Source organism: Eubalaena glacialis, chromosome 2, assembly GCF_028564815.1.
Source record: "Eubalaena glacialis isolate mEubGla1 chromosome 2, mEubGla1.1.hap2.+ XY, whole genome shotgun sequence".
Lineage (NCBI taxonomy): Eukaryota > Metazoa > Chordata > Mammalia > Artiodactyla > Balaenidae > Eubalaena > Eubalaena glacialis.
Window position 1 is genome coordinate 14,675,870 of NC_083717.1, and position 25,542 is coordinate 14,701,411.

The window sequence follows — 25,542 nt, forward strand, 5'->3', positions numbered from 1 at the left end:
CTTTGCAGTAAAAATCCCAAAATAGCATAAAAGTTTTTAAGGAGTGAACAAATCTCTAGAAATCAGAAAGGAAATATGTATGTATTTTTAGAAATCTCATTTGAATTCAGATTGTTTTTTGACCTCTACTATATATTTAAATAGGTACTAGTTTTCTATTTTAAGCCTTCATCATTGCCGTGGTTTTTAAACAACAAAGCAAAACAAAGTAAAACAAAAATCCCAAGTGAAAAAAAAAAACCTAACTGTAACTTCAGAGATATTTAAAAGCATTTCTGTAGAGACACAGATGTAGAGAACAAACAGAGAACAAACGTATGGATACCAAGGGGGAAAGGGAGGTGGTGGGATGAATTGGGAGATTGGGATTAACATCTATACACTATTGATACTATGTATAAAATAGATAACTAATGAGACCCTACTGTAGAGCACAGGGAAATCTACTCGGTGCTCTGTGGTGATCTAAATGAGAAGGAAATCCAGAAAAGAGGGGATATATGTATACACATAGCTGATTCACTTTGCTGTACAGTATAAACTAACATAATATTGTAAAGCAACTATACTCCAATAAAAATTAAAAACAAATAAAAACATTTCTGTTCTACAGTGGGAATCAGAAGGAAAATATACCCAACATTGATTCTAAAAGTTTGAATAGAAAACCTTGATAATCTCAGTCATGTTTCCATGGATTTCATTAAAGAGACATTCCAGCTCCATGTTACTCATTACGATTTATTTATTACATTTAATTAAATGTAATTCTAATGTTAGTCTAAAATATTAGGTCTCTAATGACTACTAGTGGTTTGATATTAATTGCGAACTTAGAGCATTAGGTACCATGCAGGACAGAAGCCACAGCCTGTGTCCTTGATGGCACATGGGGAGTGATGTAGGAGCAGGGCCATGCATGTGACATGTGCAAGGGTGGACACCCGAAGAGGTTAGAAATAAGGTGGATGGTATAAGGGAGCAAGATCATAACTGCGTGTGTGGTTGAGAGTCTTTTTTAAACACCAGGGCTTTTGCTATGTCCTTCTTCAGTCCCTGGAGCAATTGGGCATATATAGTAATGTCCCAGGTGTCCCCAAGCTGAAATCACTCTGGCTTTCATATACCTGTGGCCTTTCGTGCAACCTTTATTTCTAATGCTTTATCTTTTATATACTCAACTTCCACTTTTGGTTCTCCTTTGCAGCAAAATCACTCTTGTAGATTCATCTTCTTGACCACAGCTTGGCCACCCCTCCCTTCTTTGTGCTCTTTAGGTGTACACTCTTCTCAAATACTCAATACATTAAAAGAAATTGATGCCACAGCACTGTTACCTTCCAGAGATCCCATTTCAAGTCCTAGTTCTGTTGTGTGTAGCAGTAATAAATAGCAGTATAAATAAATAGTGGGGGATTTAGGGGTTGGCCGGGTAAGACACATACCTAAATCCTTCAGATATGGAAACAAAGACACATACCTAAATCCTTCAGATATGGAAACAAAGACACATACCTAAATCCTTCAGATATGGAAACAAAGGAACAAAATTTCTAACAGCACTCTTGGGCATACATAACAGATTCCTTTTTTTTTTTTTTCCTCATTAAACTTTTTTAATGAGTCTCGAATGCTGTGACAGATTTTTGGTCAAGTTGTTTCCATTACAAAGTACTGAGTTTAAAAACTAATAACTTAAAACTGTCACACACAAAACAAATGGTCCACAAAACATTCTCCTTTCCTTCTGAAGGTTTTACGATGCATTGTTATCATTAACCAGTCTTTTGCTATTAAACTTAAATGGCCAATTGAGACAAATAGTTCTGAGGCTGTTCTTCCACCACTGATTAAGACTGGGGTGACAGGTATTGGGGATAATATTCATTTACCCTTCTGAGCTTTCTGGGCAGACTTGGTGACCTTGCCAGCTCCAGCTGCCTTCTTATCCACTGCTTTGATGACGCCCACAGCAACCATATGTCTCATGTCATGAACAGCAAAATGGCCCAGAGGAGGATAGTCAGAGAAGCTCTCAGCACACATGGGTTTGCCGGAAGCCATATCAACGATGGCAGCATCACCAAATTTCAAGAATTTGGGTCCATCTTCCAGCTTTTTCCCAGAACAATGATCAATCTTCTTCAGCTCAGCAAACTTGCAAGCCACGTGAGCTGTGTGACAATCCAGACAGGTGCATATCCAGCACTGATTTGGCCTGGTTGGTTCAAGATAATCACCTGAGCTGTGAAACCAGCTGTTTCCATCGGTGGGTCATTTTTGCTCTCACCAGCCACATTGCCACGACGAACATCCTTGACAGACACGTTCTTGACGTTGAAGCCGACATTGTCCCCGGGAAGGGCTTCACTCAAAGCTTCATGGTGCGTTTCAACAGACTTCACTTCAGTTGTCACGTTGACTGGAGCAAAGGTGACCACCATGCCAGGTTTGAGAACACCAGTCTCCACTCGACCCACAGGGACAGTACCAATACCACCAATTTTGTAGACGTCCTGGAGGGGCAAACGCAAGGGCTTGTCAGTTGAGCGAGTTGGTGGCAGGATGCAATCCAGAGCTTCAAGCAGTGTGGTTGGTTCCACTGGCATTGCCATCTTTACAGATGACTTTCCATCCCTTGAACCACGGCATGTTAGCACTTGGCTCCAGCATATTGTCACCATTCCAGCCAGAAGTTGACACAAATGCTGCTGTGCTGGTGGTGTAGCCAATTTTCTGAATGGAGGTGCTGACTTCCTTAACAGTTTCCTCGTATCTCTTCCGGCTGTAGGGTGGCTCAGTGGAATCCATTTTGTTAACTCCAACAATTGGTTGTTTCACACCCCGAGTGTAGGACAGAAGTGCACGCTCACGGGTCTGCCCATTCTTGGAAATACCTGCTTCAAATTCACCAATGCCGGCAGCAACAATCAGGACAGCACAGTCAGCCTGGGATGTGCCTGTAATCATGTTTTTGATGAAGTCTCTGTGTCCTGGGGCATCAATGGTGGTCACATAGTACTTGCTGGTCTTGAATTTCCATAGGGAGATATCAGTGGTGATACCACGCTCGTGTTCAGCTTTCAGTTTGTCCAAGACCCAGGGATACTTGAAGGAGCCCTTTCCCATCTCAGTAGCCTCCTTCTCTAACTTTTCAATGGTTCTCTTGTCAATCCCACCACATTTGTAGATCAGATGGCCAGGAGTGGTAGACTTCCCTGAATCTACGTGTCCAATGACAACGATGTTGATGTGGGTCTTCTCCTTTCCCATTTTTGCTTAGGTTTAGCAGTGGTTTTCATGACGCCTGTGTCCTGGTGGCAAACCCGTTGCAAAAAAGCCAGATTCCTTTTAAAATCTCATTTCTTTCTCTTTATTGCCTTTTCCTTCTTCCCCTCCCCCAACTTTTTCTGTCTTTCACCCTAACACGTTGTGATAGCGTTTTCTTAGTTCAGAGGCTAAGAATTTAGCTGTATTGATTTGTCACATTGCACCTGCTGAAATCCTAACGGAAAAAAACTTGGCACATGAAATAGAAGTCAGTCTGATAAAATTAAACCTCACAAATTATGCAGCTGCTGTGTACATAGAGAACGCTATCCGAATCTTCATCACTGACTGCTTCAATATTCTCGTTTTACATCTTGGCTCTTTTCATTGGGCTTGCATTTTGCATGTTGGGAAAGTACATTTTGGGATGGTCATTTCGTCCTTCAGAAGCAGACATTTGATTCATACGGCTATGTGATTGCAGCTGTAACTTATGTTCACGTAAAGTGTGGTAATTTACAGATTATTATGTGTAGAGCTGACCCAGGTACAACTTCTGCAGAGGAGAAACTGATGCCAAAGAGTCACTTTATGTAGGTGGCTCAATCCCGAGGGACTGTGAGGCCGAGGGGGACCGACCCATCTTTAGGGGCAAAAACATCATTTAAAGGAAGAATGATATTAGCATACTTTCTGGGGGGTAAATCTGAAGAGTTTTACTTCTTCCTAGGATCTCTGATTTTTTTATTTTATTTTTTTTATGGCCACAATGTTTGCAAGGCTGAGACTGAGCTGTGCTTGTGCCAACTTTGGAGAAATTTAGGTAGATGAACTTGTGGAAAAGCTATTTACGTAAAAACAAATGTCACCTCATGTTAGGGATTTCGACCTCCTTTTTTAATTTCTTCATTCACTCAAAGCACATGTATTAAGTGCCTACCAAGTACAAGGCCCAGTTTAGGAGCTGGGGATATAGCAGTTCCCTTGCTCTCATGGAACTTCATTCTAGTGAAAGGACACAGATTAAAAAAAATGGTTAATAGTTCACAAATCACTTGGTGCTTGATGCTATGGAAACAGTACCGCAGGGAAAGAGAATGCTGGGTTGAGGGGTGGGTTCCTATTTTATGCTGGATAATCAGAGGTGGTCTCCAAGGAGGGGATATTTGAGCAGACCTGATGGAAGTGAGAGGGTGAGCTGTGATGTTTGGGGGAGGAGCAGGTATAAAGGTAGGAGGTGGAAGCACGGTGGTGTGTTGGAAAAAGTAAGAACAATGAATGGAGAGAGTACAGGGCAGAGGAGGTGGGGCTTGGAAGAAGCAGGAATCATAAAAGGTCTTTTAGACGATTTTAAGAATTTTGACTTTCACTAACCGAGACGAAAAGTGTGATGGTGTCTGATTTATGTTTTACAAGTCCTGTCTGGTCGCTCTGTTGAGAATAGGCTGTAGGAGGCAGGGGTGGTTGCAGGGAGCCCCATCAGGTGTCAGGGGCAGTTATCCAGGTGGGAAACGATGGGGTTTGTGCCGTGGTAGTGATAGTGGAAGAGATCGGAAGAGGTCACGTTCAGAATATATTTTGGAGGTGGAGCCACCAGGATTTACCTTTGGGATGTGGGTTATAGAAAATACAAGGAGATAGGGCTTCCCTGGTGGCACAGTGGTTAAGAATCTGCCAACCAATGCAGGGGACATGGGTTCGAGCCCTGGTCCAGGAAGATCCCACGTGCCGCGGAGCAACAAAGCCTGTGTGCCACAACTACTGAGCCCACGTGCCACAACTGCTGAGCCTTGTGCCACAACCACTGAAGCCTGCATGCCTAGAGCCCGTGCTCCGCAACAAGAGAAGCCACTGCAATGAGAAGCCTGCGCACCGCAATGAAGAGTAGCCCCCGCTTGCCGCAACTAGAGAAAAGCCCGTGCGAAGCAACAAAGACCCAACGCAGCCAAAGATAAAAATAAATAAATTAATTAAGAAAAAAGAAAATACAAGGAGATAAATATCCCTTTTTTTTTTTTTTGTCTGAGAAATTGGTCAGTGAGGAGTAATTTACGGAAACAGGAGAGGCCCAAGGAGGCACGGGTGTTCTGGGGAGAATCAGGAGTTTGGTGTGGGACTGGTTAGGTTTGAGATGTCTATCAGACATCCAAGATATATGAAGAAGGTAGGTGGATCCATGAGCCTGGAGATCAGGAGACAAGTCTGGGCTGGAGTCAGCATAGAGAAGGTATTTAAAGCCGTGAGACTGGTTGAGATCTAGTCAGTGTGGGTATATACAGGAAAGTAAAGAAGTACGGTGACTGAGCCCTAAGCCACCCCAAGGTTAGGCAGATGAGAACCAGCCATACATGCTAAGGAGGATTAGCCAGTGTCTTAGTTTCATACAGCTGCCAAAACAGAGCACCAAAACCTGAGTGGCTTCAAACAACAGAAGTTTATTGTCTCACAGTTCTGGAGGCTAGAAGTCTGAATCAAGGTGTTAGCAGGACCGTGCTACCTCTGATGGCTCTAGCAGGGGAGTTCCTCCTTGCCTCTTCTAGCTTCTGGCATTTACTGGCAACACGTGGTATTCAGTGGCTTGTAGATGCATCACTCCAGTCACATGGTTATCTTCTCCCTGTGTATCTTCACTTCATCTACCCTCTGTGCCTCTGTGCGTCCAGATTTCCCCATTTCATAAGGACACCAGTCGTGTTGGATTAAGGCCCACCCTAATGACCTCACCTTAACCTGGTTATATATGGGAATCTGCAAAGACCCTATTTCCAAGCATGGTTACATTCTCAGGTACTGGGGGTTAAGACTTCAACGTATCTTTTTGGGGGGACACAATTCAATTCATAACAGCCAGCGAGGTGGTAAGAGAACCAGGAGAGTGTGGTATTCTGGAAGCCAAGTAAAGAATGTGCTTCTGACAGGAAGGGTGGATAAACTGAGTCAGATGCTGGTGATGGAGCAAACAAGATGGGGACTGAGGACTGACCGTTGGCTTGACCATGTGGGGGTCATTGGTGTCCTTGCCATGAGTGGTTTCAGTGAAGTGGTTAGGGTGAGAATCGGATTGAAGTTCAAGAGAGAATGGGAACAGAGGAGTTAGAGAAAGCAAGTGTAGACAGCTTTTTGAGGCATTTTGCATATAAGGCATGAGAAGAATGGGGTGGTGGCAGTGGAGAAACCAGAGTTCAAAGGAAAAATTTTAAAACAGTGGGAGAGATAGCAGCGTGCTTATATACCAGTGTGAAATGACCCAATAGAGAGGAGGAATATTACAGAGAAAAGGGAACAATTTCTAGAACGATGCCTTTGAGGTGGCAAGAGGGTGTGGAATGTAATAGCCATGCAGAGGAAGGCTGTGTCAACAAGCTCGCCAGGTGATTCTTATGCACGCCCAAGTTGGAGAGCCGCTGTTCCAGATGGTCTCTAGGACCTTTTAAAATTCTATGTCTTGTGATGTATTTTACGCCATTAGTTGAGTATGAAATCCCCCTTTTGTTTAGAATAATGATTACTGCCTAATGTGCACGAAGAATGAGTTCAGATGGATATGACCACAGAGTATGTACAAGGAGTTGTGCCATGGGGGATGGTAGCTCTCCGACTGTGCTTTACTCTCAGGGCCTTAATAAGCTGTACTGTCTCTTTAAACTACAATTTCTGCCATTTAGAGGTGCCTCTTCAGCATTGCCTGGGAGATCTGGCTGTGTCTCCAACTGCTATTTTTAGATGACCCTGCATCAGACCCCAGTAGAGTGAAGAGCATGTCATGGGGACTTGAGATATTTGTATCTGGCGGGACTCAAATGCTGTACGACAAATTAATGTCCTAATACCCAAATGCTATTATATCAAATTTTTGTGTATTGAGTTAACATAAAATATGACCGAGGACTTCCATTAAAACTTTCCAAAGAAAACCCCAGTTTGGCTTGTCTGAGGAGTGTACAATTTTATTTCGTTCACTCAGAATTGTAGCTAAAGGTTGGTATTATCACCTTAATGTGATTACTCTTTGACTCACTTTTATTCCAAAATATACAGTTTCCAATAAGAGAGCCATACTTTCTTTCCTGAGTCAATGAAAGTTCACTTTCATTTTCCTAATGTTAGAGGACTGAAAAAAGTTGAGACAACGGAGAGTTTTAATCAAAGCAGGCAGCAATTGACTTCAGTTTTAGTAAAATAACTTGGTGTGAACAGATGTTTGGCCAGCACAGAGAATTATGCTTTACTACCTATTGAAATTAATTTGAGAATATTGACTGCACATTATTTGGTAGAAAATATGAGATTAGCAAGGTTATAGATCCCATACTCTCTGAGGTTTACATTTATCAAGAGGACGTTTATCCCCCTTTCCCCTGTGAAGTAGTCAGAAAGGATTTGAGTTACCTTTCAGTCCTAGAAAGTATTTCCCTAGTTTCTCTGAATGTGTCTAAGGGAATTTGGAATGAGACTTACCTTTTAGTACCCTGGGATTTTGTATCCTGCTTATGCTCGTGTCAAATGTTAACTTTTTCCCTTTGCGGCATTTGTCAACATCCCACAGATGAGTGTCTGTGCCCACTACGGGAGATGCAGAATTTGAGGAGTGCAGGGTCTCGTGGGGCTGACAGTCCAGCAAACAGCATTTGTAACACATCCAGTGTGGTAAGAGCAGCAGTAGATGCAGGCACAGGTGCTCTGGCTGCCTGATGAGGCGGCTTACCCGTGACTGCTGGGCGCGGTGGTCACTGGTAAGCATGGTGAATGGGGGGACGTGATAGCGGAGCTTTTCCGATATGTGATCTTTTAAATACTTTATAATAACATATCAATAATAATATTTCACAGTTTTATATTTAATTACTTTTGTATCCTTTTATTTTATCCTTATAAACACTCTACATATAGGCAGACTGGGAGAGAAGATCAAGGCTTAGTGCCTTTGACCTGCCCAAGTTCAGATGTCCTGGGTTTAAGGCTCGTCTCCTATACTTACCAACTGTAAGTACAAGTATAGGAGCTAAGCCTAAAACCCAGGGCATCTGAGTCCTGGTCCAAATGTTTTACATCCATAGGTAAGGAAATCCTTGGTTCTGAAGTGAGCCAAATCAGGTCTAGAACAACTGACAGTTCGGCAATCACTTAAAGGATGTTTGAACTGTTTTTAAGTATCCTTGAAATTGTAAATCTTTAGCTGCAACTCTGATACTATAATAGCTTTGCGAAGTTTTAAGAAAGTTTAGTTTGAGGTTTTGGACTGAGATAATTTTGTGTTTAATGTAGCATTTGATAAGCATTATTTGGTAAAATAATGTTGGTTCTTTTAGAAGAAGTTACTTTAAAGATGCATTATAGGGGTTCCCTGGTGGCCCAGTGGTTAAGAATCTGCCTGCCAATGCAGGGGACACGGGTTCGAGCCTTGGTCCAGGAAGATCCCCCATGCCGCGGAGCAACTAAGCCCGTGCACCACAACTACTGAGCCTGCGCTCTAGAGCTGGTGCTCCGCAACAGGAGAAGCCACTGCAATGAGAAGCCCGCGCACCGCAACGAAAGAGTAGCCCCCACTCACCGCAACTAGAGAAAGCCTGTGCGCAGCAATGAAGACCCAATGCAGCCAAAAATAAATAAATAAAGAGACTGAATGGCCTGAAAATCCTGAAATATTAAAAAAAATGCATTATAAAACTTAATGCATGCTTTGTTGTTTCCAAAGGAGAAGTTTTTGGCTTGTAGTTTGTCAAATATGAAGTGTTATGGTAGATAGATTTTCCCCCTTCTCTTTACCCATATTTTAAAGCCACATCTTTATAAGTGATTGAAGCCATTTTGTGTGTGTTTGAAATTATTTTTGATTACTTTAAAACTTGCAGTGAAACTTTATCTGATAGACTAGTTGAATGCCATGTTTAGCTAAAGCATCTTCCAAAAATCTAGAAGAGCAGGAATGGATCATATGTATTTCTTCTGGAGCAGAGAGAGTGTGCTGCTGTCAGGATCACAGGCAGAATGAAAGGAGATGAGTCTAACATATTTGACCCAACCCTGGCTCTTGACCAGAATGGGAGGAGCTGATGGCCTGTGGCACTGGTAGCCTGGTCCCACAGCCTCTAGAATGAATGTTATTCATTTTGATGATAGCTGTTCTTAGTCATATTTCTGAGAAAACACACAAAAGTGATTGCAGTTGACTATAAAAATGTTTTTAGTTATATATATGACTATAACTAACTTTTACTTTTATAGTCATATGTATATATATGTGACTATAAAAATGTTTGTCCTGTTTTTAGTTAATTGATGTATCTTCCCATAGACATAGATTTAAAGTTAGAAATTTCCCCTTTGGTAGTGGAGTAAACTGATGTTCAAGACTATCTGATTTACTGAAGAAATTTGGAGAAACAAAACAAGTCTAGTTTTAAACATTCTTTTCGTGTCATATTACATTGTGAATAAATTAACAGTACAGGCATTTCTAATAGAGTCTTACTGGGAACTCAGACTTGGGGAGTTAATAGGCTATTGGGGTCATCCAGACTCTTAACAGAGCTCAGATTTGGGAACCAGTTCATAGTAAACTGTATCTCTGGCTATATGTATAAGCTAAGGCAAGGATCCAAATTGGACTATTTGACATTTCTTGGACATGCCCAGTGTCCCTCTGCTGCCCTCTTTTGAAGTGTTGTTTTCTCTACCCTAGGTATCCAGTCACCCTGTTGCTACTTGCTCAAAAGCATTACCCAGTCTTACGGCAAGAGTCAAAAAGCAACGCTCTTCAGGAAATTGTACTCCCACCTAGGTGTCATCTCTCTTTTCTTTGAGACCTCATATTACCTCTGTGCTTTTTAAAATGGAATTCCTTTATGTGAAAATCCCCACCATGGTCCTGGCACAGAGACACTGAGGGAATGTCAGCTCTCCATCTCTCCGTTTTATTTTGCCTTATTTTGTGGCTAGTTGTGTGTATGACGGTTTTGCTTTTAGCAGTTAATAAAGTTGGTCTTTTCTGCTTATTTTAACAGTGCTTTGTTTTAGAAAATACATTATACATGCAAAAGACTATAAATTAAATGCACATTTTAAAGAATGATAAAAGTAGCATCTGCATACAAATTGCTGAGCTTAAGAAAGAGGTGGCCAGTACTGCATGGAACCCTCTGTCTTAGTCCATTTGGCTACTATCACAAAAATATCGTATCCTGGGGGGCTTAAACAACAAGCATTTATTTCTCACAGTTTGGAGGCTGGGAAGTCCAAGAGCAAGGAACTGGCAGGCTCAGTGTCTGGTGAGACCCACTTCCTGGTTCATAGCTGCCTTCTCCCTGTGTGCTCACATGGCGGAAGGGATGAGCGATCTCTCTGGGGCCTCTTTTATAAGGGCACTAATCCCATTCATGAGGGCTCCTGACCTAAGCACCTTCCAGTGTCCCCCACCTCCTATTGCTGTCACATTGGAGATGAGGATTTCAGGATGTGAATTTTGGGGTGACCTAAACATTCAGTCCGTAACACCCTCCTTGACCACATTCCTCTCCCACTCAAGTAACTGCAGTCCTAAATTTTTGTGTTTGTAATTTCCTTGCTTTCTTTTGTAGTTAATCTGCATGTGGATGATTCCATAAACAATATATTTCTTGATTTTATATCTTCTTGAACTATATACTACTAGAATAAAACCGTGTACTCTCCTGACTTGCTTTCTTTCACTCAATATTATGCTTTTGGGATTGAATCCTGCTGCTGTGATTTTCACTGTTGTGTAGTATTTCAGGGTACAGTGTATCCAGTTTTCTGATAGACAGTGTGGGTGTAAATGTGAAAGAGTTCTGAGTCGAGAGGATATACCTAGGAATGGAATTGCTGGGTCTATGTGCATTTCCAACATTTCTGAGTGTGATGCCACTTTGTTTTCCAAAGTGGTTGTACTAAGTTATTCTTCCACCAGCAGCATATACATGTTCCTGTTGCTCCAGATTTTTTCCCTACTGCTTTTAAAGTGCCAGAGGACCGTCACCATAGACCTGTTTGCATATCTAGTTTTTAACATTGAAACTTTCACAACTTCGGGAAATACTGGATTCAAGAATTGAGTAAATTTCCCCCTCCTCTCTGAAGTATTCTATGCTAGTTTTCATGAACAAGAGGGAGCACTGTGTAGGAGGAAGTCCAAACTGCAGTCAGGCATCCTGGAGCGAGCTCTGGCCCCACCACTCACTAGCTTCATGATGGCAGAATGTTCTCTACCGCGAGGAACAGATAGTCATCGTTACATCATGATGTGGAGATGTCTTACACACTGTCTAGCTCATGTCAAAGCTCAGTGAATACAAGTTTCTCTATGCTTCTCATCTAACTCAGCTCCAGTGCTAATGCAGGACATTTTGAACATGGTTCATTGGTCTGCATTGTGATGAATCACCCAGAGACAACTAAGCCTCAGGACAAACAAAGCATTTGTCTGTGTAGCCGCAGGGCAGCCTGTAGCCAAGCTACTCTGGCTGATTCTAATGTGTGTGTCACCATGATGCATCTACTTTGAGGCCTTTTGGGTAGTTTCTTTTCATTTTCATACGGGAGCCCCCTGAATTCTCTTGTAGGAATTGCGGCTACTTTTGGGGCTAATTTGGGTGTATCATGTGGACTATGGGCTTGTCATAGAGTTGGGTGGTGCAAGCAGTTGTGTAAATGGCAGTTTATTGAACACAAACCACTTAGCGTGTGCCAGACCCGTTTGAAGCACTTTATAAATATTAATTCACGTCATCCTTATAACAACTCTGTGAGGTGCTTACTGAAGGAAAATGAGACACAGAGAGGTTAAATAACACGCCCAAGTGACAGAGCTGGAGGGTGGGAAAGCCAGGATGCAGGTAGATGGATGACGGTTACCTTAAGCTAGTGAGCAGGGGAGTGACTTTTTATATATGTCACAGGACCATTGTGTGCCCTAACCTTTGTGTGTAAATACAGCATTGACACCAAAGTTAAAAGAGTTGTCACTTTAACACCAGACCCCCCCCCCCCCCCCCCCGCATCCCAGCCCTGCTTCCTTTCGGTATGTGAATTAGCAGATTTAAAAAATTGTTGCTAGCTGAACATCGCCCTTTTTATAATGTCTCTTGAGGTCTCAGAGAGTTCTTACCAGTCCTCAAAATTGTAAATATTTTTTCAGGAAATATAGTCACTAAACATATCCGACCTGACTCAACCTTAACAGGAACTTTCTGTTTTTCTTGTTAATAGTAATAACAATAAAAACAAACAGAAAACCAAATCCAGCATAAAAAAGAGAAAATATCAGTGGGTCCAAAACCACCTTTGTACTGTTTCTAGCTCATTAGCCACAGCATTATCTATCGTATCACAAGTTGGTTAGAAACTCTTTTGAAAAAAGTATTTTAGAAAAAAAAATTTTTTTTCCTGTTTTGCTCATTTTGCCCTGATATCCTGAGTGTTTAGGCATATTTGTTGATTTTTACTTTGTCATACTTACAACTCCTCATATTGGTTTCGCTCAAGTCTCAGGGACACCTTTAAAAATGAACTGCTAAATAAATGCGCATACTTCCTCGGGAATTGTTATAGTAAGAGACCATTGGATGAGGTTTACAGAGATTCCAAGGGATTAGCTTATTTTTATAACTGAAAAGCGAAAACATCTCTACTGTCTTTCCCCCAACTATTAATGCTCATTATAAATGTTTTAAGCATTTAAACAAATAAAGAAGAAAAAACGACCTGAAATTCCCATCATCCAGAAACAATCATTGCTAATATTTTTGCATATTTCCTTTAAGACTTTCGTGAGTGTACGTGAGTGCTCATGGACATGTAGAAAACACCTAGAAGGATGGCCACTGTTTAAAAAAAGTGGGAGATGGGATTATAACGAAGAAGTTAGCATAACACCTCATCCTCTTTTTTCCCTTCTCAGGAGTCTCCAAACTACAAATCTTGTATCGTACATGGTCAGGATGGTGGGGGGTGAAGAACGTTGTCAGTGAATTCTTTGTGGTGACCTCAGGTCCTTGACTTTGGTCATCAGAGAGCTAGGCCAGAGCAGATGGGTCTTGGGCCTTTCCTCTCTACACTTAATGCCCGTGCCGCCACATTTAGCTGTGGCTCCAGCCCTCATCGGATGCAAGGAGGTGGCATTTCCACAGACAGTGGGCTAAAGAGGACCCATTCTGTAAACCCCCAGTCCCAGGCCTGGAATGAAACTGCTATTCCTGACTATTGGTGGTTTCACTAGATTATCCATACTCTGTCAAGACAATGCCGTTTAATCTTGGTTCAAGCATCTCTACAGACTTAGCCCTAGGTACCAAGAGCTTCTGTGTGCAGGTGCCTAATTGGTGACAATCAGTTGGTGGCTGAGTTCCCCACGTAAGGAATCTCCCAGAGAAGGAGGAATTCTGCCTCCACACTGCCTTCAGACTCCAGCTGCAATAGTCAGCACTTCCTGCTGGATTGGCCTTCAGATTTCAGATTTGCCTGCCCCTACAATCACGTTAGCCAGTTCCTTAAAATCCTTCTCTCTTTCTGTTTATATGTATATACATCCTATTGGGTCTTTTTTTCTGGAGACCTGACTAATACAGCAGCCATTTACATCTTTACCACTGTGGTGTTTTTAGAACTCACGTGCCACTAAATCTGTTGTTCACCTTTGGTTGTCTGTTCCCTCCCCCGCTCCCCATCCCCACAGGAAGACATTTATCATGTTTAAGAGTAGAGTGGCCCCTAAAGGAAGAAGTGTACTCTGGGAGATATTCTGAGTGGCAGCCATCAGGAGCTGTCAGGGCACGTCTGTATTTACATGTTTTCCAGCCATATTTTCCCAGCATGTTGTGGATCTGTGACTTTCCTCGGAGGAATTTGGTATTCAGAAGTCAATAAACAAATTACATTGATCTGTAATGTGGGACTGTCACAGTGACTGATGGGATACCAACTCTTTCAGAACAGTGTGTGAGGGAAAGACAACAAGATTGAAAGAGCCCGTGCAAATGACAAGGAATGCTGTAAGAATTCAGTGTAGGTTGTTCCTCTCGGTGGAGTTGCCACGGCGGAAATTTTTATCGTGGAAAGCTGCTCACTTTGCATTGAAATGTGTTGATATTGTGACATACAGAAGTCTTTTGTTGAGTAGATTCTGGATGTATCAGTTGTATAAATATTCTATGGTGCTTGCATGCCCCACAAAGAAAGGAAGCTTATAAGCTATATGACAGCATCGTTGTGGGATAAAAGCGGCCCTCTTGGCAAAGTAAATAATCCTTGAAATTTATATATCCTTTCATGATTTATTTCAGTTGATGGCCTTTGACAACATCACTCAGGCATGTGGGAAAGGTATTACAATCTCTCTTTACAATATGAGGAAAGGAGCCTCTTGAGATGAAGTGACTTGGTCAAGGTCACAGAGAATTAAGACTCATCTATTCTAATTCATACAGTAGTTGCTTAGATTATTTTAGGGACCAGATTTCCATAGAAGTCCAGTAGATTGTTTGGTCCCTACTATGTATTTAGCCAGTATTTACTTTATCTGAATCTTAATTTATTTTTGGGACAAAGAAGATTATATTAAAAAAACAGTTCTTTTTATAACTTCATTTGGGAAGGTATTAAATACAAAGGGATCTGTTATTGAATGAGCTTAGTAGAAACGTGAGTTTATTATTGATAGAGCCTTCTTTTGAAATAACTAGAACATTGCAAAGTCCGATAGATATTTTTCTTGCTTTCTGTCCCATTCTTCTTATCAAGTGCCTGACTGGATACCGTCTTTGGGCATAGAGCTCCCAGATAACGACATGATTCGTTCAAGTATTGGCAGGCATTTTGACAAGGGATGTCTCAGTCATCACTTCGTTCATGACCATAGTCAATGTGCGTAACTTGCAACAACCTTTTATTTTTGTTCCTGAGTAAATCAGCAAGGCGTAAGTGTGTGTGTGTGTGTATGTATGTGTGTGTGTGTATGTGTATATATATATACTTAACTGACAGTACTGAGTAAAAGTGACTAGATTTATGATCTCCTTTCCCCCACAGTTTAGATTTGCGGCCTTTTCACTATTGGGATGTCATTAGTGATCAACTTCTAGTGTAGCTGAAAAGGCCACTTGACAGACATATGCATAAAATTTTTATTCTGTAAATCATGCTTCCTTGAAAATATAAAACTATAAAAGATGTATTAAAACTGTATGTATACTTTTTTCCCATCCAAATTGGACATTTCCCCTTTAATTATTAAAATAAAGTAGCAAATGATAAAAATCTTAAAATTAGGTTATAACCTGGCACTAAAGAATCCAAAAATTTTAAAAGCAGGAAGCAAATGAGAAGTCACATGTCTGCCTTTATTTCTTGGCCAAAGAGGATTTATTTTTTTAAGAAGTTGGACATTCACAGTGTTTTTTGGTGTCTTCTGGGTTTGTGAGGACCGATGTTAATAGCATTTTGGGGTGGGTTTTCAGTTTTCAGCAGTCAGTGCTGCAAGGCTGGGATTTGACACCTGAAAGAAGACAAGCACGTTTCTTTAAATGTGTAAATTGAATTTTCCTACGAATTATGATTTGTTCAATACTTGAGCGGTCAGACTTAATCTCTCAGCGTAAATTTTTGGATTCTGTTAATTTATTGTAGTATCGCCTACAATTCAGAAACCATAAAGAAGGTTACTGACTTTAAACAAGTGGTGCAGAGTAAAAGTAATAATTTTAAAGAATTTTAAAGGTACAGTTTTAATTTTAACAATTTATGGAAGCCTTTAGGAATCCAGATATATTGGAAGAGAAAAGCTTAATTTCCATTTTAGCGAAGTATTCTATAATTAACATTCTTCTGAGGATGTCTATTTTGGGTCAGTTATACCTTTATATTTCTACCATTTCCAGTGAGCTGTTTACTGTATCATTCTTTCAGTTAATCAATCTTTTAGTCACTCATTTTTTCAGTCAATAGTTTTTGCAAGTTCCTCTCCTCCCCCCAGGAAGCATACAGGCAGTTAGGGATGACAGGATGTATACAAATGCCAATACAATGGGTGTCATAAGTGAGTTGCGCAAGAGCTGCTTTGAGTGTGCGGCTGGGAGATCAGAGAAGGGTTTATGGAACAGAGGCATTTGAACAGGGCCTGAAAGGGTGGATTGGTGTTGGCCAACCAGCCATCAGGCAGAGCACGTTCAAAGAAAATCAAAAGCAAATGTATCCAGCTGGAAATCTCAGTGCTGAGGAAAGAATCTGTGGACAGTTATGTGAATTTATTTTCTATTCTTTTAAACTATCCTTTCCAATCTACATACTTAGGCTACAGTGCTGCGTAAATGAGCATTTCTCAGGATTTGATCTGAGGAACACCAAGTATGTGAGATGTTCCTGGCCAGCAAGGGCCAAATCTGAGCAGTCCTGCAGTAAAGATCCTGTTTAACTTTGTCGATCCAAATGTACTTGATGACAGGGTACCCTCCCCCCCTTTATATTGAACAACAATTTTTTGACACCCCATGGAATCTATATTCCATGCAGCATTATTTAGGGAACGTTGGTCAGCAATCATATTATCCAACCTTAGCTTTCTGTTTAAAGACATTTCCTACTTTGTTTTAAAGCAGTTCTGTAGAAAGGAGCTTCAGGTAGTGGTACTTACGTTGTGGATATAGACTAGTGGGTCGAGTGCGTATAACTCACTTTACAATTCTTTCCTCCCACCTTGAACTTTGACAACTATTTTTATTTTTTGGTATTTGATAGGTGATAATAGAAAGCAAATACATCATATATATATATGATTACATAGCCTGATGCATCTGTGTTGAATAAATATAACAGCATTGTTATTAGATACCTAATCATTACTTGTTGAAAGAATGAAGGTTTGAGAGACCTCAGTGTTCTGGCTTGGCAGATATTTTACTGAGGAGTGACAGTTACAATACTTGCAACCCTCTCAGTAGGAAAAGCGATGATATTAAAATATTTCCATCCACAGTATTCCCATCTACAATTCTTTTTGAGTAAAAAGAAAATCTAGTTTATAAATAAATTCATAATTCCTTTAATCATGTATGTGTGTCTATATGCACAGATATGAGTCACATGCACGTTATTTTGTTAAAGAGAAAATTAAATTTTGGAGAATGATATCTAGCAGTTGTCCCTCCTAAATGGGAAAGTTAAGTATTCAAGGAAAGGAGATAATTATCTTGTTCATTGTGCATAGAAAGCACACTTGGAGATCTTGGATTTTTATGATTGCAGGCTTTCAAAATTCTGACAAGGCTGCTTCTAAATTAGTCAATGTCAAGTGCTGTCTTTTTGTAGATTGACAACTGGTTGGTGTTGCTTCATTTTATTGAAAGAAGAAAAGCATAAAAAATGGCTCCACCATCTGTTGGATGTGAAGCATCAGACGGAAGCGTGATGTAGTATGTGGTGAGGAAAGGGTACTGCTGAGCTATAATCTCAGACCCTTTCTAAGATACAAATTTTACTACATTCGGGAAAGATAACTACTTATGTCAGATTTAAATCTTTAGCGGAAGTGGTATAAGTAGGTTGTAGGAAGATATTGGTGAAAACGTATTTCTTTCTTGTTTGTTTACAGAGCAGTCTCTCCCCCTCCCCCGCCCCTTTATTTCCTGGGAAATGTTATTTTTGAACCAGAAAGGCAAAGTCTTCCTCTGAGAACTTAATTAAATGCTTCAATGGAGTGAACTACTTTTACTTTTCATGTGGTTTAATTTTCTAAGTAAAAGCAAAGCGTGTCTGAAAGCCATTTGTTTTCGTTAAACAAAAATTAATGTATAATGCTTATCAGGTGGAAAAGAAAATTATAGAGTTAAGAGCTTGTGGTCTGGAGGAAGAATCCAGGGTGTGCTGATAAATGTTTAACAACTGGCTCTCTGGGAACAAAAAGTCTGATTTGCAGTATTTGCCATTTTCCATGGTGAAAAGACTCCCACCATGGTTAATTTCAAGCCACGGACCAGACATCACAGAAGATGGAGTCCGGAAGAGATACACAATAGCATACATTGTACAGTGCTTTCCTTTACAATACAGTAGACGTAAATAATGCCAAGAACATTGATAATAATACACAGTGTGGTAAAATAATTAAGAAGTGATGAGATTTGAGTATTACTTTTGCTTGTATTATAATAATTTATTTAACTCTAAGTTTATATAATTTAATTTTTAAAAATGGCTGTATTTAGCAGCTTGCCCACAACATTCCTGAAAATGTAATGATTGGCTCTGATAAGCTAGCATGAGATGGCTCCAGTTCACAGACCACTGGTGGGGGCAGACCTATGTTAGATTTCTGTGCCAACACTGACTAGCTGTTTGATAAGAGTACTTACCTGATAGGGTTGTTGGGATGATTAAATGAGATATTGAATAGAAGTCCTTAGAGTAATGCCTGACACTATAGTAAGTGCTCAATAAATGTAAGCAGTTATTAGGGTTTGATCTTTTATAGTAAAGGGAATGCAGGATGGCTCTCTCTATAGGTATCCTTCTAGTTATTTTAAACTACAGATGACCCTTGAACAATGCGAGGGTTAGGGGCGCTGTACTCTGTGCAGTTGAAAAATCTGCATATGACTTTGACTCCCCAGAAACTTTACTAACAGCCTACCTTTAACTACGATAACATAAACAGTTATTTTGTATATGTATTTTCTATGTTATATGTATTATATACTGTATTCTTACAATAAAGTAAGCTAGAGAAAAGAAAATGTTATTAAGAAAATCATAAGGGCTTCCCTGGTGGCGCAGTGGTTAAGAATCTGCCTGCCAATGCAGGGGACACGGGTTCGAGCCCTGGTCTGGGAAGATCCCACATGCCGCGGAGCGACTAGGCCCGTGAGCCACAACTACTGAGCCTGCGCGTCTGGAGCCTGTGCTCCGCAACAAGAGAGGCCGCGATAGTGAGAGGCCCGCGCACCGCGATGAAGAGTGGCCCCCACTTGCCGCAACTACAGAAAGCCCTCGCACAGAAATGAAGACCCAACACAGCCATAAATAAATAAATAAATAAATAAATAAAATTAAAAAAAAAAAAAAAAAAAAGAAAATCATAAGGAAGAGAAAATACATTCACAGTACTGTACTGTATCATTGATGCAGTAAGTATATGTCATCTGTTCACAAGATGAATTGTCTATCAGTACCTACATCAACATGGTCTTATATGATGTAAAACACTGTAGATGTTGTATGTATATAACACTAGACATCAGAAGTGAAAAGATTAAGTGAAAAAGAAATTCATATTTATTTACAGCATTGATGCATGCATTGCTTATGAAGAAGCAGCAATATGATTGCTTTATGGTCTCCCAGTGTCATCGATAGGATTGCTCACAGTAGCCTAGCCTATACACTAATGAATGAACCATTATAAAATCTTTATGGCATACAGTGTTACAGTCATATCCATAACACAGTATTGGAAACATCGTTACATTAAAAAGAAAAACTCACTTACCTGAGATGATAGGCTGATAAGCAGGCTCTCCACTTAGAGAGAGAGGCATACTGTATGGTACTGTAATTCTTTGAAAGCAAAGTGATAAAACAGTAAGAAAAGGCACACATTATCTTATATTAAATATCACTTACCATATGCATATATAAGGATAGACTAGTATCTACATATATTTTATGCCTTCATTACATACCTAACTTTTAATTTTTTTGATATTCCTAGGCGATGTGGTTAGTCTATGAGTTTTTTCAAGTTGTTGCAAATCTCCAAAAATTTTCCAATATATTTATTGAAAAAAATATGTGTATAAGTGAACCTACGCAGTTCAAACTTGTGTTGTTCAAGAGTCAACTAAATGATTTTATGTATAAGCTGAAGGTTGGTAATAAGGGGCCATAAGCTGAAGGTTGGTAATAAGGGGCCATAACCTCAATTAGTATAACCTTTTAAAATTGTATTTTTTGTTTTTAGTAAAAGAAGTTTCTCTTTCACATAAAAAATTCTCCTTTTTCTCCATGGCTTTTTCCATGTAGTCTGGATCTTCCCTCAGTTTCATTGGAAAGGATAGCATTGTCTTTATTCTGTCTGCACGATGCTATTGTGGTATTGATGCCAGAGTATCTTTGTCAGCTTTTGATACAGGAAGCATCTGTAGCTTTAGAATGAAGCTGGCAAATTATTCAGAGTCCAGAAAAGACAAGTGAACATTGAAGCTGCAGTGGGGGTTTTGGGGTTTGGGGTAAGAGGAAAAATCAGTTATTTTAAAAATAAATGATCAGTAAGATAATTAAGTCTAAATCATTTAATATTAACCATTGAAATATTTTCAAATAATTAATAAGCACCATCATATTAAGTTGAACATCACTAATTTAGAATCTGAAAATTCAGATGAAAAGTCATCAAAGTTTTCTTTTTATTGAGCAAAACATTCAAATTATTTTCCCTGTCTGAAATTTCTGGATCTCATGGGTAGGCAAAATCTAGTCTAAAACCAGAATTCTTTAATGTGTAACTTTTACTTCAGTCCAGTAGATAATTTTGTTGATTGGCATGTTTATGATTTAAAGTGACAAAATTTCACTAAAAGTAGTTTGAACCAGCGGTTCTCAGTATTTTTGGCCTCAGGATCCCTTTAAACTCTTTAAGATTATTGAGGAAAAGTTTTTGTGTTTATTGATTGATATTTACCATTTTAACAATTAAAAGCTTTATAATATTTACATTTATGCATTAACTAAAGTTTTCTGTGCTTTGTTTATAGATTGATCCTACAAAATTAAATCTTATAGAAACAGCATTGAAAGTTAGGTTGTATAAACAATCTACCTGGGAGAATAGATATATATGTGGTTTGGTTCAGTAAGAAGGAAATATAATTGTTGTAAGTCCCAGTCCTGGACTAAAGTGTACCAGAAGTGTAACTTTAATTTCCTGTAACGACTTAATTTCTCCTCAAATCCTCATTCTGGTGGGGTGATGAAAACCCAATGTAAGTAAATGTAGGATTTCATCCCCCTTTCCCCAAGATTGTGGCTAAATTACTGGGGATTTGCTGCCAGGACCTTGGAGGAGGCCTTATCTTGACCTTATCACCTGGTTCTCAAGGCCAGGCTCACACAGGTCACCCCTGAGATGTCTCTTGTTCCTTTGTCCACAGCCTTCTTGGTTCTAGTGGTTCTGTGTCCTGCATGGAAGTACATACTAGGGCACTGTGGTCCCCGGACTCCATAGGCCTCTGACTCTCGGGACTGCCAATGGCCCTTTTTCTGCCTGGACTTGGGGCTCTGAGCCAGGCCTAGGCCTGCAGTCCCCTCTCTCTATTCTCTTTATTCCCCTCCCCTCTTCATCTGAGTGATACTCTCTTAAGGGCACTTTCTCTGTGATTTTTTTTCCTCTCAAGGGCCAATCAGCATAGTCTCCTTAATGGTCTCAGGCATCAGGAGATACAAAAGCAAGGACTAGCCGGGCCTTTCTGCTTTCTTCCTTGTCATCCCCCAATGAGACTGTGAACTCTGGAAGGAGTCAGAGTGAGTGAGAGGTTGTGAAGATGGAAGGGGAAATACTAGGAGGAAAAAAATCAGTTGGCATTTCAAAAATCTTCCCTGGCCACATCATCCTATGCCTTTAAACCCTGCCAGTCAACAGAGTATACCACACTTGGAGGTCCAGTGGATCCTCAGATTTTTTTATGGTTTTTAATTTATTTTTTTCTTGCTTTGCTTCTGTGAGTTCAGTGTTCTTCAAACTGCGAATTGGACCCATTCCTGGATTAGGACATTGATTTGGTGGGCTGAGACCAGCATTAAAGAAAAAAAAAAGGAATCTACTAGAACAAAGTAGAAAAATGTTAGAGATCATCAGACAGAACAGATGTCTATATTGTTTGGAAACTTGCATTTTATATACACTTTGTGTACTGGGCTGTGGGGTAAGATGCATTTCTTACTGTGGGCTCTAGTCAGAGCTTTAAAAACACATTCTCAGTTGCCACTGAATTTGGTGTATCTTAAAATTTCTTGTTACTATGGAAAATGTCCTATTTTAATATTTAAAAAATATAGAGTGCATAGGTTGCAAACTTGAGTTGGCTTGACTGAAAATGTCATATTTTTGTCCTCATAGTTTGATAAGGTATAAAACTATTTTCCTTCAAAATTTCAAAGCCATACTTTTGCCGATAAGACTGATGATACCTGGGTGACCACCTCTCCTGCCAGTGGAATATGCTGTGAATGGGGAGTAAATGGAGAAGGGAAAGGGCCCAAGGAGCCGTCTGGTTTTCAGATAGCCTGGTGACCCTGCTGACATTTCCAGAGCCCCCTTATATCTGGTCAACAGTTTTGACTCTATCCATTAACTATCAACTAAGGTGTCTTTAATCTTTCCTCTCTACAGTCAGTGCTTTTTAAACAACTAACATTGTCTCTCTCTCTCTGTATGTATATATATGTATTTATTATATATGTGTTTATGTACATTTAAAAAGTATTTCCATTGGACCTTGGGTGGGAGGTGCTTGGTTTGCCACTTGAGTCAAATATATTGAAGTGAATATGTACAATTTTGAAGGTAATAACTATATTCCTTTTAAAATAGAACATTTCATTCAGACCTTTCACAAAGTCCCTCTTTTCTCCCTGTGCCATTAACCTGTGATGGAAGAGGGTTAAAGCTGCACATCCTTCTCTTCATCCAAGGCACTGAACACAGCGGCAGTATAGGCCTATTGGGTTTTCGTTTAATTGTATAATCAATAGCCAGAAAAAAGTACATTTAAAGAAGAGTTGATCTGTTTTGTGGTTAGACTCTGCCTGAGGTATCTAGGAAAGGAATGTGACTTGCTTAGAGGGAGACAGGCAGGGACACCGTAAGTAGTTGGTGATGTCTACTATGAGTTCCTTTTCTCTGACTCACACTGGTATAAAAGATGCTAATTTTGGTACAGTTTCCTTTGTTTCCCCCCAGTCTGCCTATTCTGAAACCATGTCAAATGAATTATTGTACACAGTTCGGCACTGAACAAATTGAAGTATGTTGAAGTCTTCCTCTGCTCCACCAGCATATATCGCTAATTGCATAGTGGAGGCCGATGGTTAAATAGCTTTTAGATTCTTGATATTACTTTCATAGCCTGTAAAGTTAGGAAACAACTGATCTGCAAATTGTCAAATAAGTAGAGTCTGTGGAGGGCAAGGAGATTTAGCCTGTGGTCCAGGATGTTTGGCGGTGGTTGCCTGGAGTGCTATGTTGAGAAGAACGTTGGGTCTTTTCTGGACCCTTCAGGAGGAGTGGTGTGAATTAGCGATGTCTGCCCTGAGCATGGGTGGTAACACACGGGCGAAGTATAGACCAATATGCCGGTGGTAGTGGCTCTTCTTTTTAGTTTCCCACAATTTATTTGATTTGATTTTTGGCCATACATTTTTCTGTGAGACTATAACATTTTTACCAAAAATGCACAGCTGGGTATAATATCACATTTTTAGGTTTGCGTAGGTCTTTCTAAAAAATAGAATTATGCTTCCCCCTCTTCCTTTAGGCTTTAAATAATTATTTTTACGGATACTGAGTATTTGCTATAGGTACTATATTTATTGTTATTTTTAGCAAAGGAAGATAATGTGATGTTTCTTGTGTTTCTAATGTTCTGTTTTCCTAGGAACTTTGTTTTTAATATTTTTCAGACTGTGGTAATGCCTCAGACACTTGAGTCCCAGATCTGCATGTGTTCTCTTGGCTCTAGTCACCAGCACCTTTTGGTGGTTCCTGGGCACGAATCACAGAGCTGCCCAGCTGCACGTGCGCCCCTGTTTATACATTCCCACGGTCAATGTCGGCAACAGCATAGGGCACAGACTCTCCTCTACCAGCTCATATTTTTCTTAAACAGCATCTGGGGGGGGGTGTGTGCGTGTGCGTGTGAGTATTAATTACCTTTTACAGAGTAATTAAAAATCTAGGTGACATGTTCCAATAGCTGATAATCATTTCATAGTGTGGTCGGTTTTCTGTGTAATCCCTTTGATCATGGCCTCTTTTGTAAACACACGATAGAGGTTACAATGGAGTCCCGCCGAGGAAGTAATTCAGAGGGTGGCAAGTTTTTGACCCTTACAGACAGAAGGAGAATTTGGTAAATCGTTAGGTTATTGACTGCCCTTTAGAGAGCCAGGAGTTTGCTTTCTGTCCCTCCTTTCAGCTGGGCTTGTATTTCATGTACGGGAGGCCTACATTATCATAATCCATTTTTCGCTTTTATGTGATCTACCAGCGGCTCTCGTAACCCTCCTTTCTGAAGAGCACTCCCCATTTACTTGCTCTAATTCACCGTCTTTTTTTAAATCATAAAAATTGATGTTTTGCAACCAGTGGCATTATATGGGAGTTGTTTATGGAGGTGCTGCAGGGAAGATTAGTGGTAGAATTAAGAACGAGATGACGGCTGGGGAGAGAAATCTATGAAGAGACATCACATCAGTGACATAGCAAGAGAGTGAAAGAAGCATGTTAAACTCGAAGATACTGGAAGAATATCATGAGTAAAATTATAATATGTCTTTCGCTGACGTTGAATAGTGTCAATCATACACTAACAAATTTTTACTTAAGGAGTTATATTAGGTAGAAAATGCCCAGATTGACCCCAATATGTAAAAAGGATATTATCTTAAAATGCTTCTACCCATTAGATGTTAATTTCCCTGGCAGCGCTCAAACTGGAATATTAGTAGAAATAATGTGGAATTGTTTTTACTCAGTGTTATCATCTAGGTCTTAAAACATTTGCTATGAGAATTTCCTAATTTATACAATTTTACACATCTGAAAGGATAACCAAAGTAGGATGGTTTTTGCAAATTATTAATAGTTATGGAATTTCTCAGGAACTTTTATTCAAAGGAAAAAAACTTCCAGGTTTTCTCCTTCTCTTACATAATATGCCATTTTCCATTATTGCTCTTTAACAAACAAAAACCTTCCAATACAATGAACGTGAGTTTTAGGATATTCTTTTGGAGAAAGAAGTATAAATGGAGACTAGGAATGTGAGAGCCTACATGCTTTGCCTTTGAAGAACCAGGTAAAGAAGCCCAGTGCGTGGCTTTGGGTGTTCAGGCCCTGTGAGATTTCCACGTGGGAAAGAAAATGGTAGGAGAAACTCCCTGATGTGTCTGGCAAAGTGTGCTTAGGCAGCAGAAGCATTTACAAAGGAAGGCCCGTGGCAGTTTGGAGCTGGCTTCAGTTCAGATTTTTTCGGCCATGGAGGAGGTCTTCCT

At 40.1% G+C, this 25,542-nt stretch overlaps 1 protein-coding gene and 1 pseudogene across 1 annotated transcript in view; one reads left to right on the forward strand and one right to left on the reverse strand.

Annotated features, from left to right (window-relative positions):
- NEBL (nebulette) overlaps window positions 1–25,542 on the forward strand; it is a 336,004-nt gene that overhangs the window by 86,191 nt on the left and 224,271 nt on the right. The gene's annotated exons all lie outside the window — the stretch shown is intronic.
- LOC133082276 (elongation factor 1-alpha 1-like) lies at window positions 1,885–3,280 on the reverse strand (annotated as a pseudogene).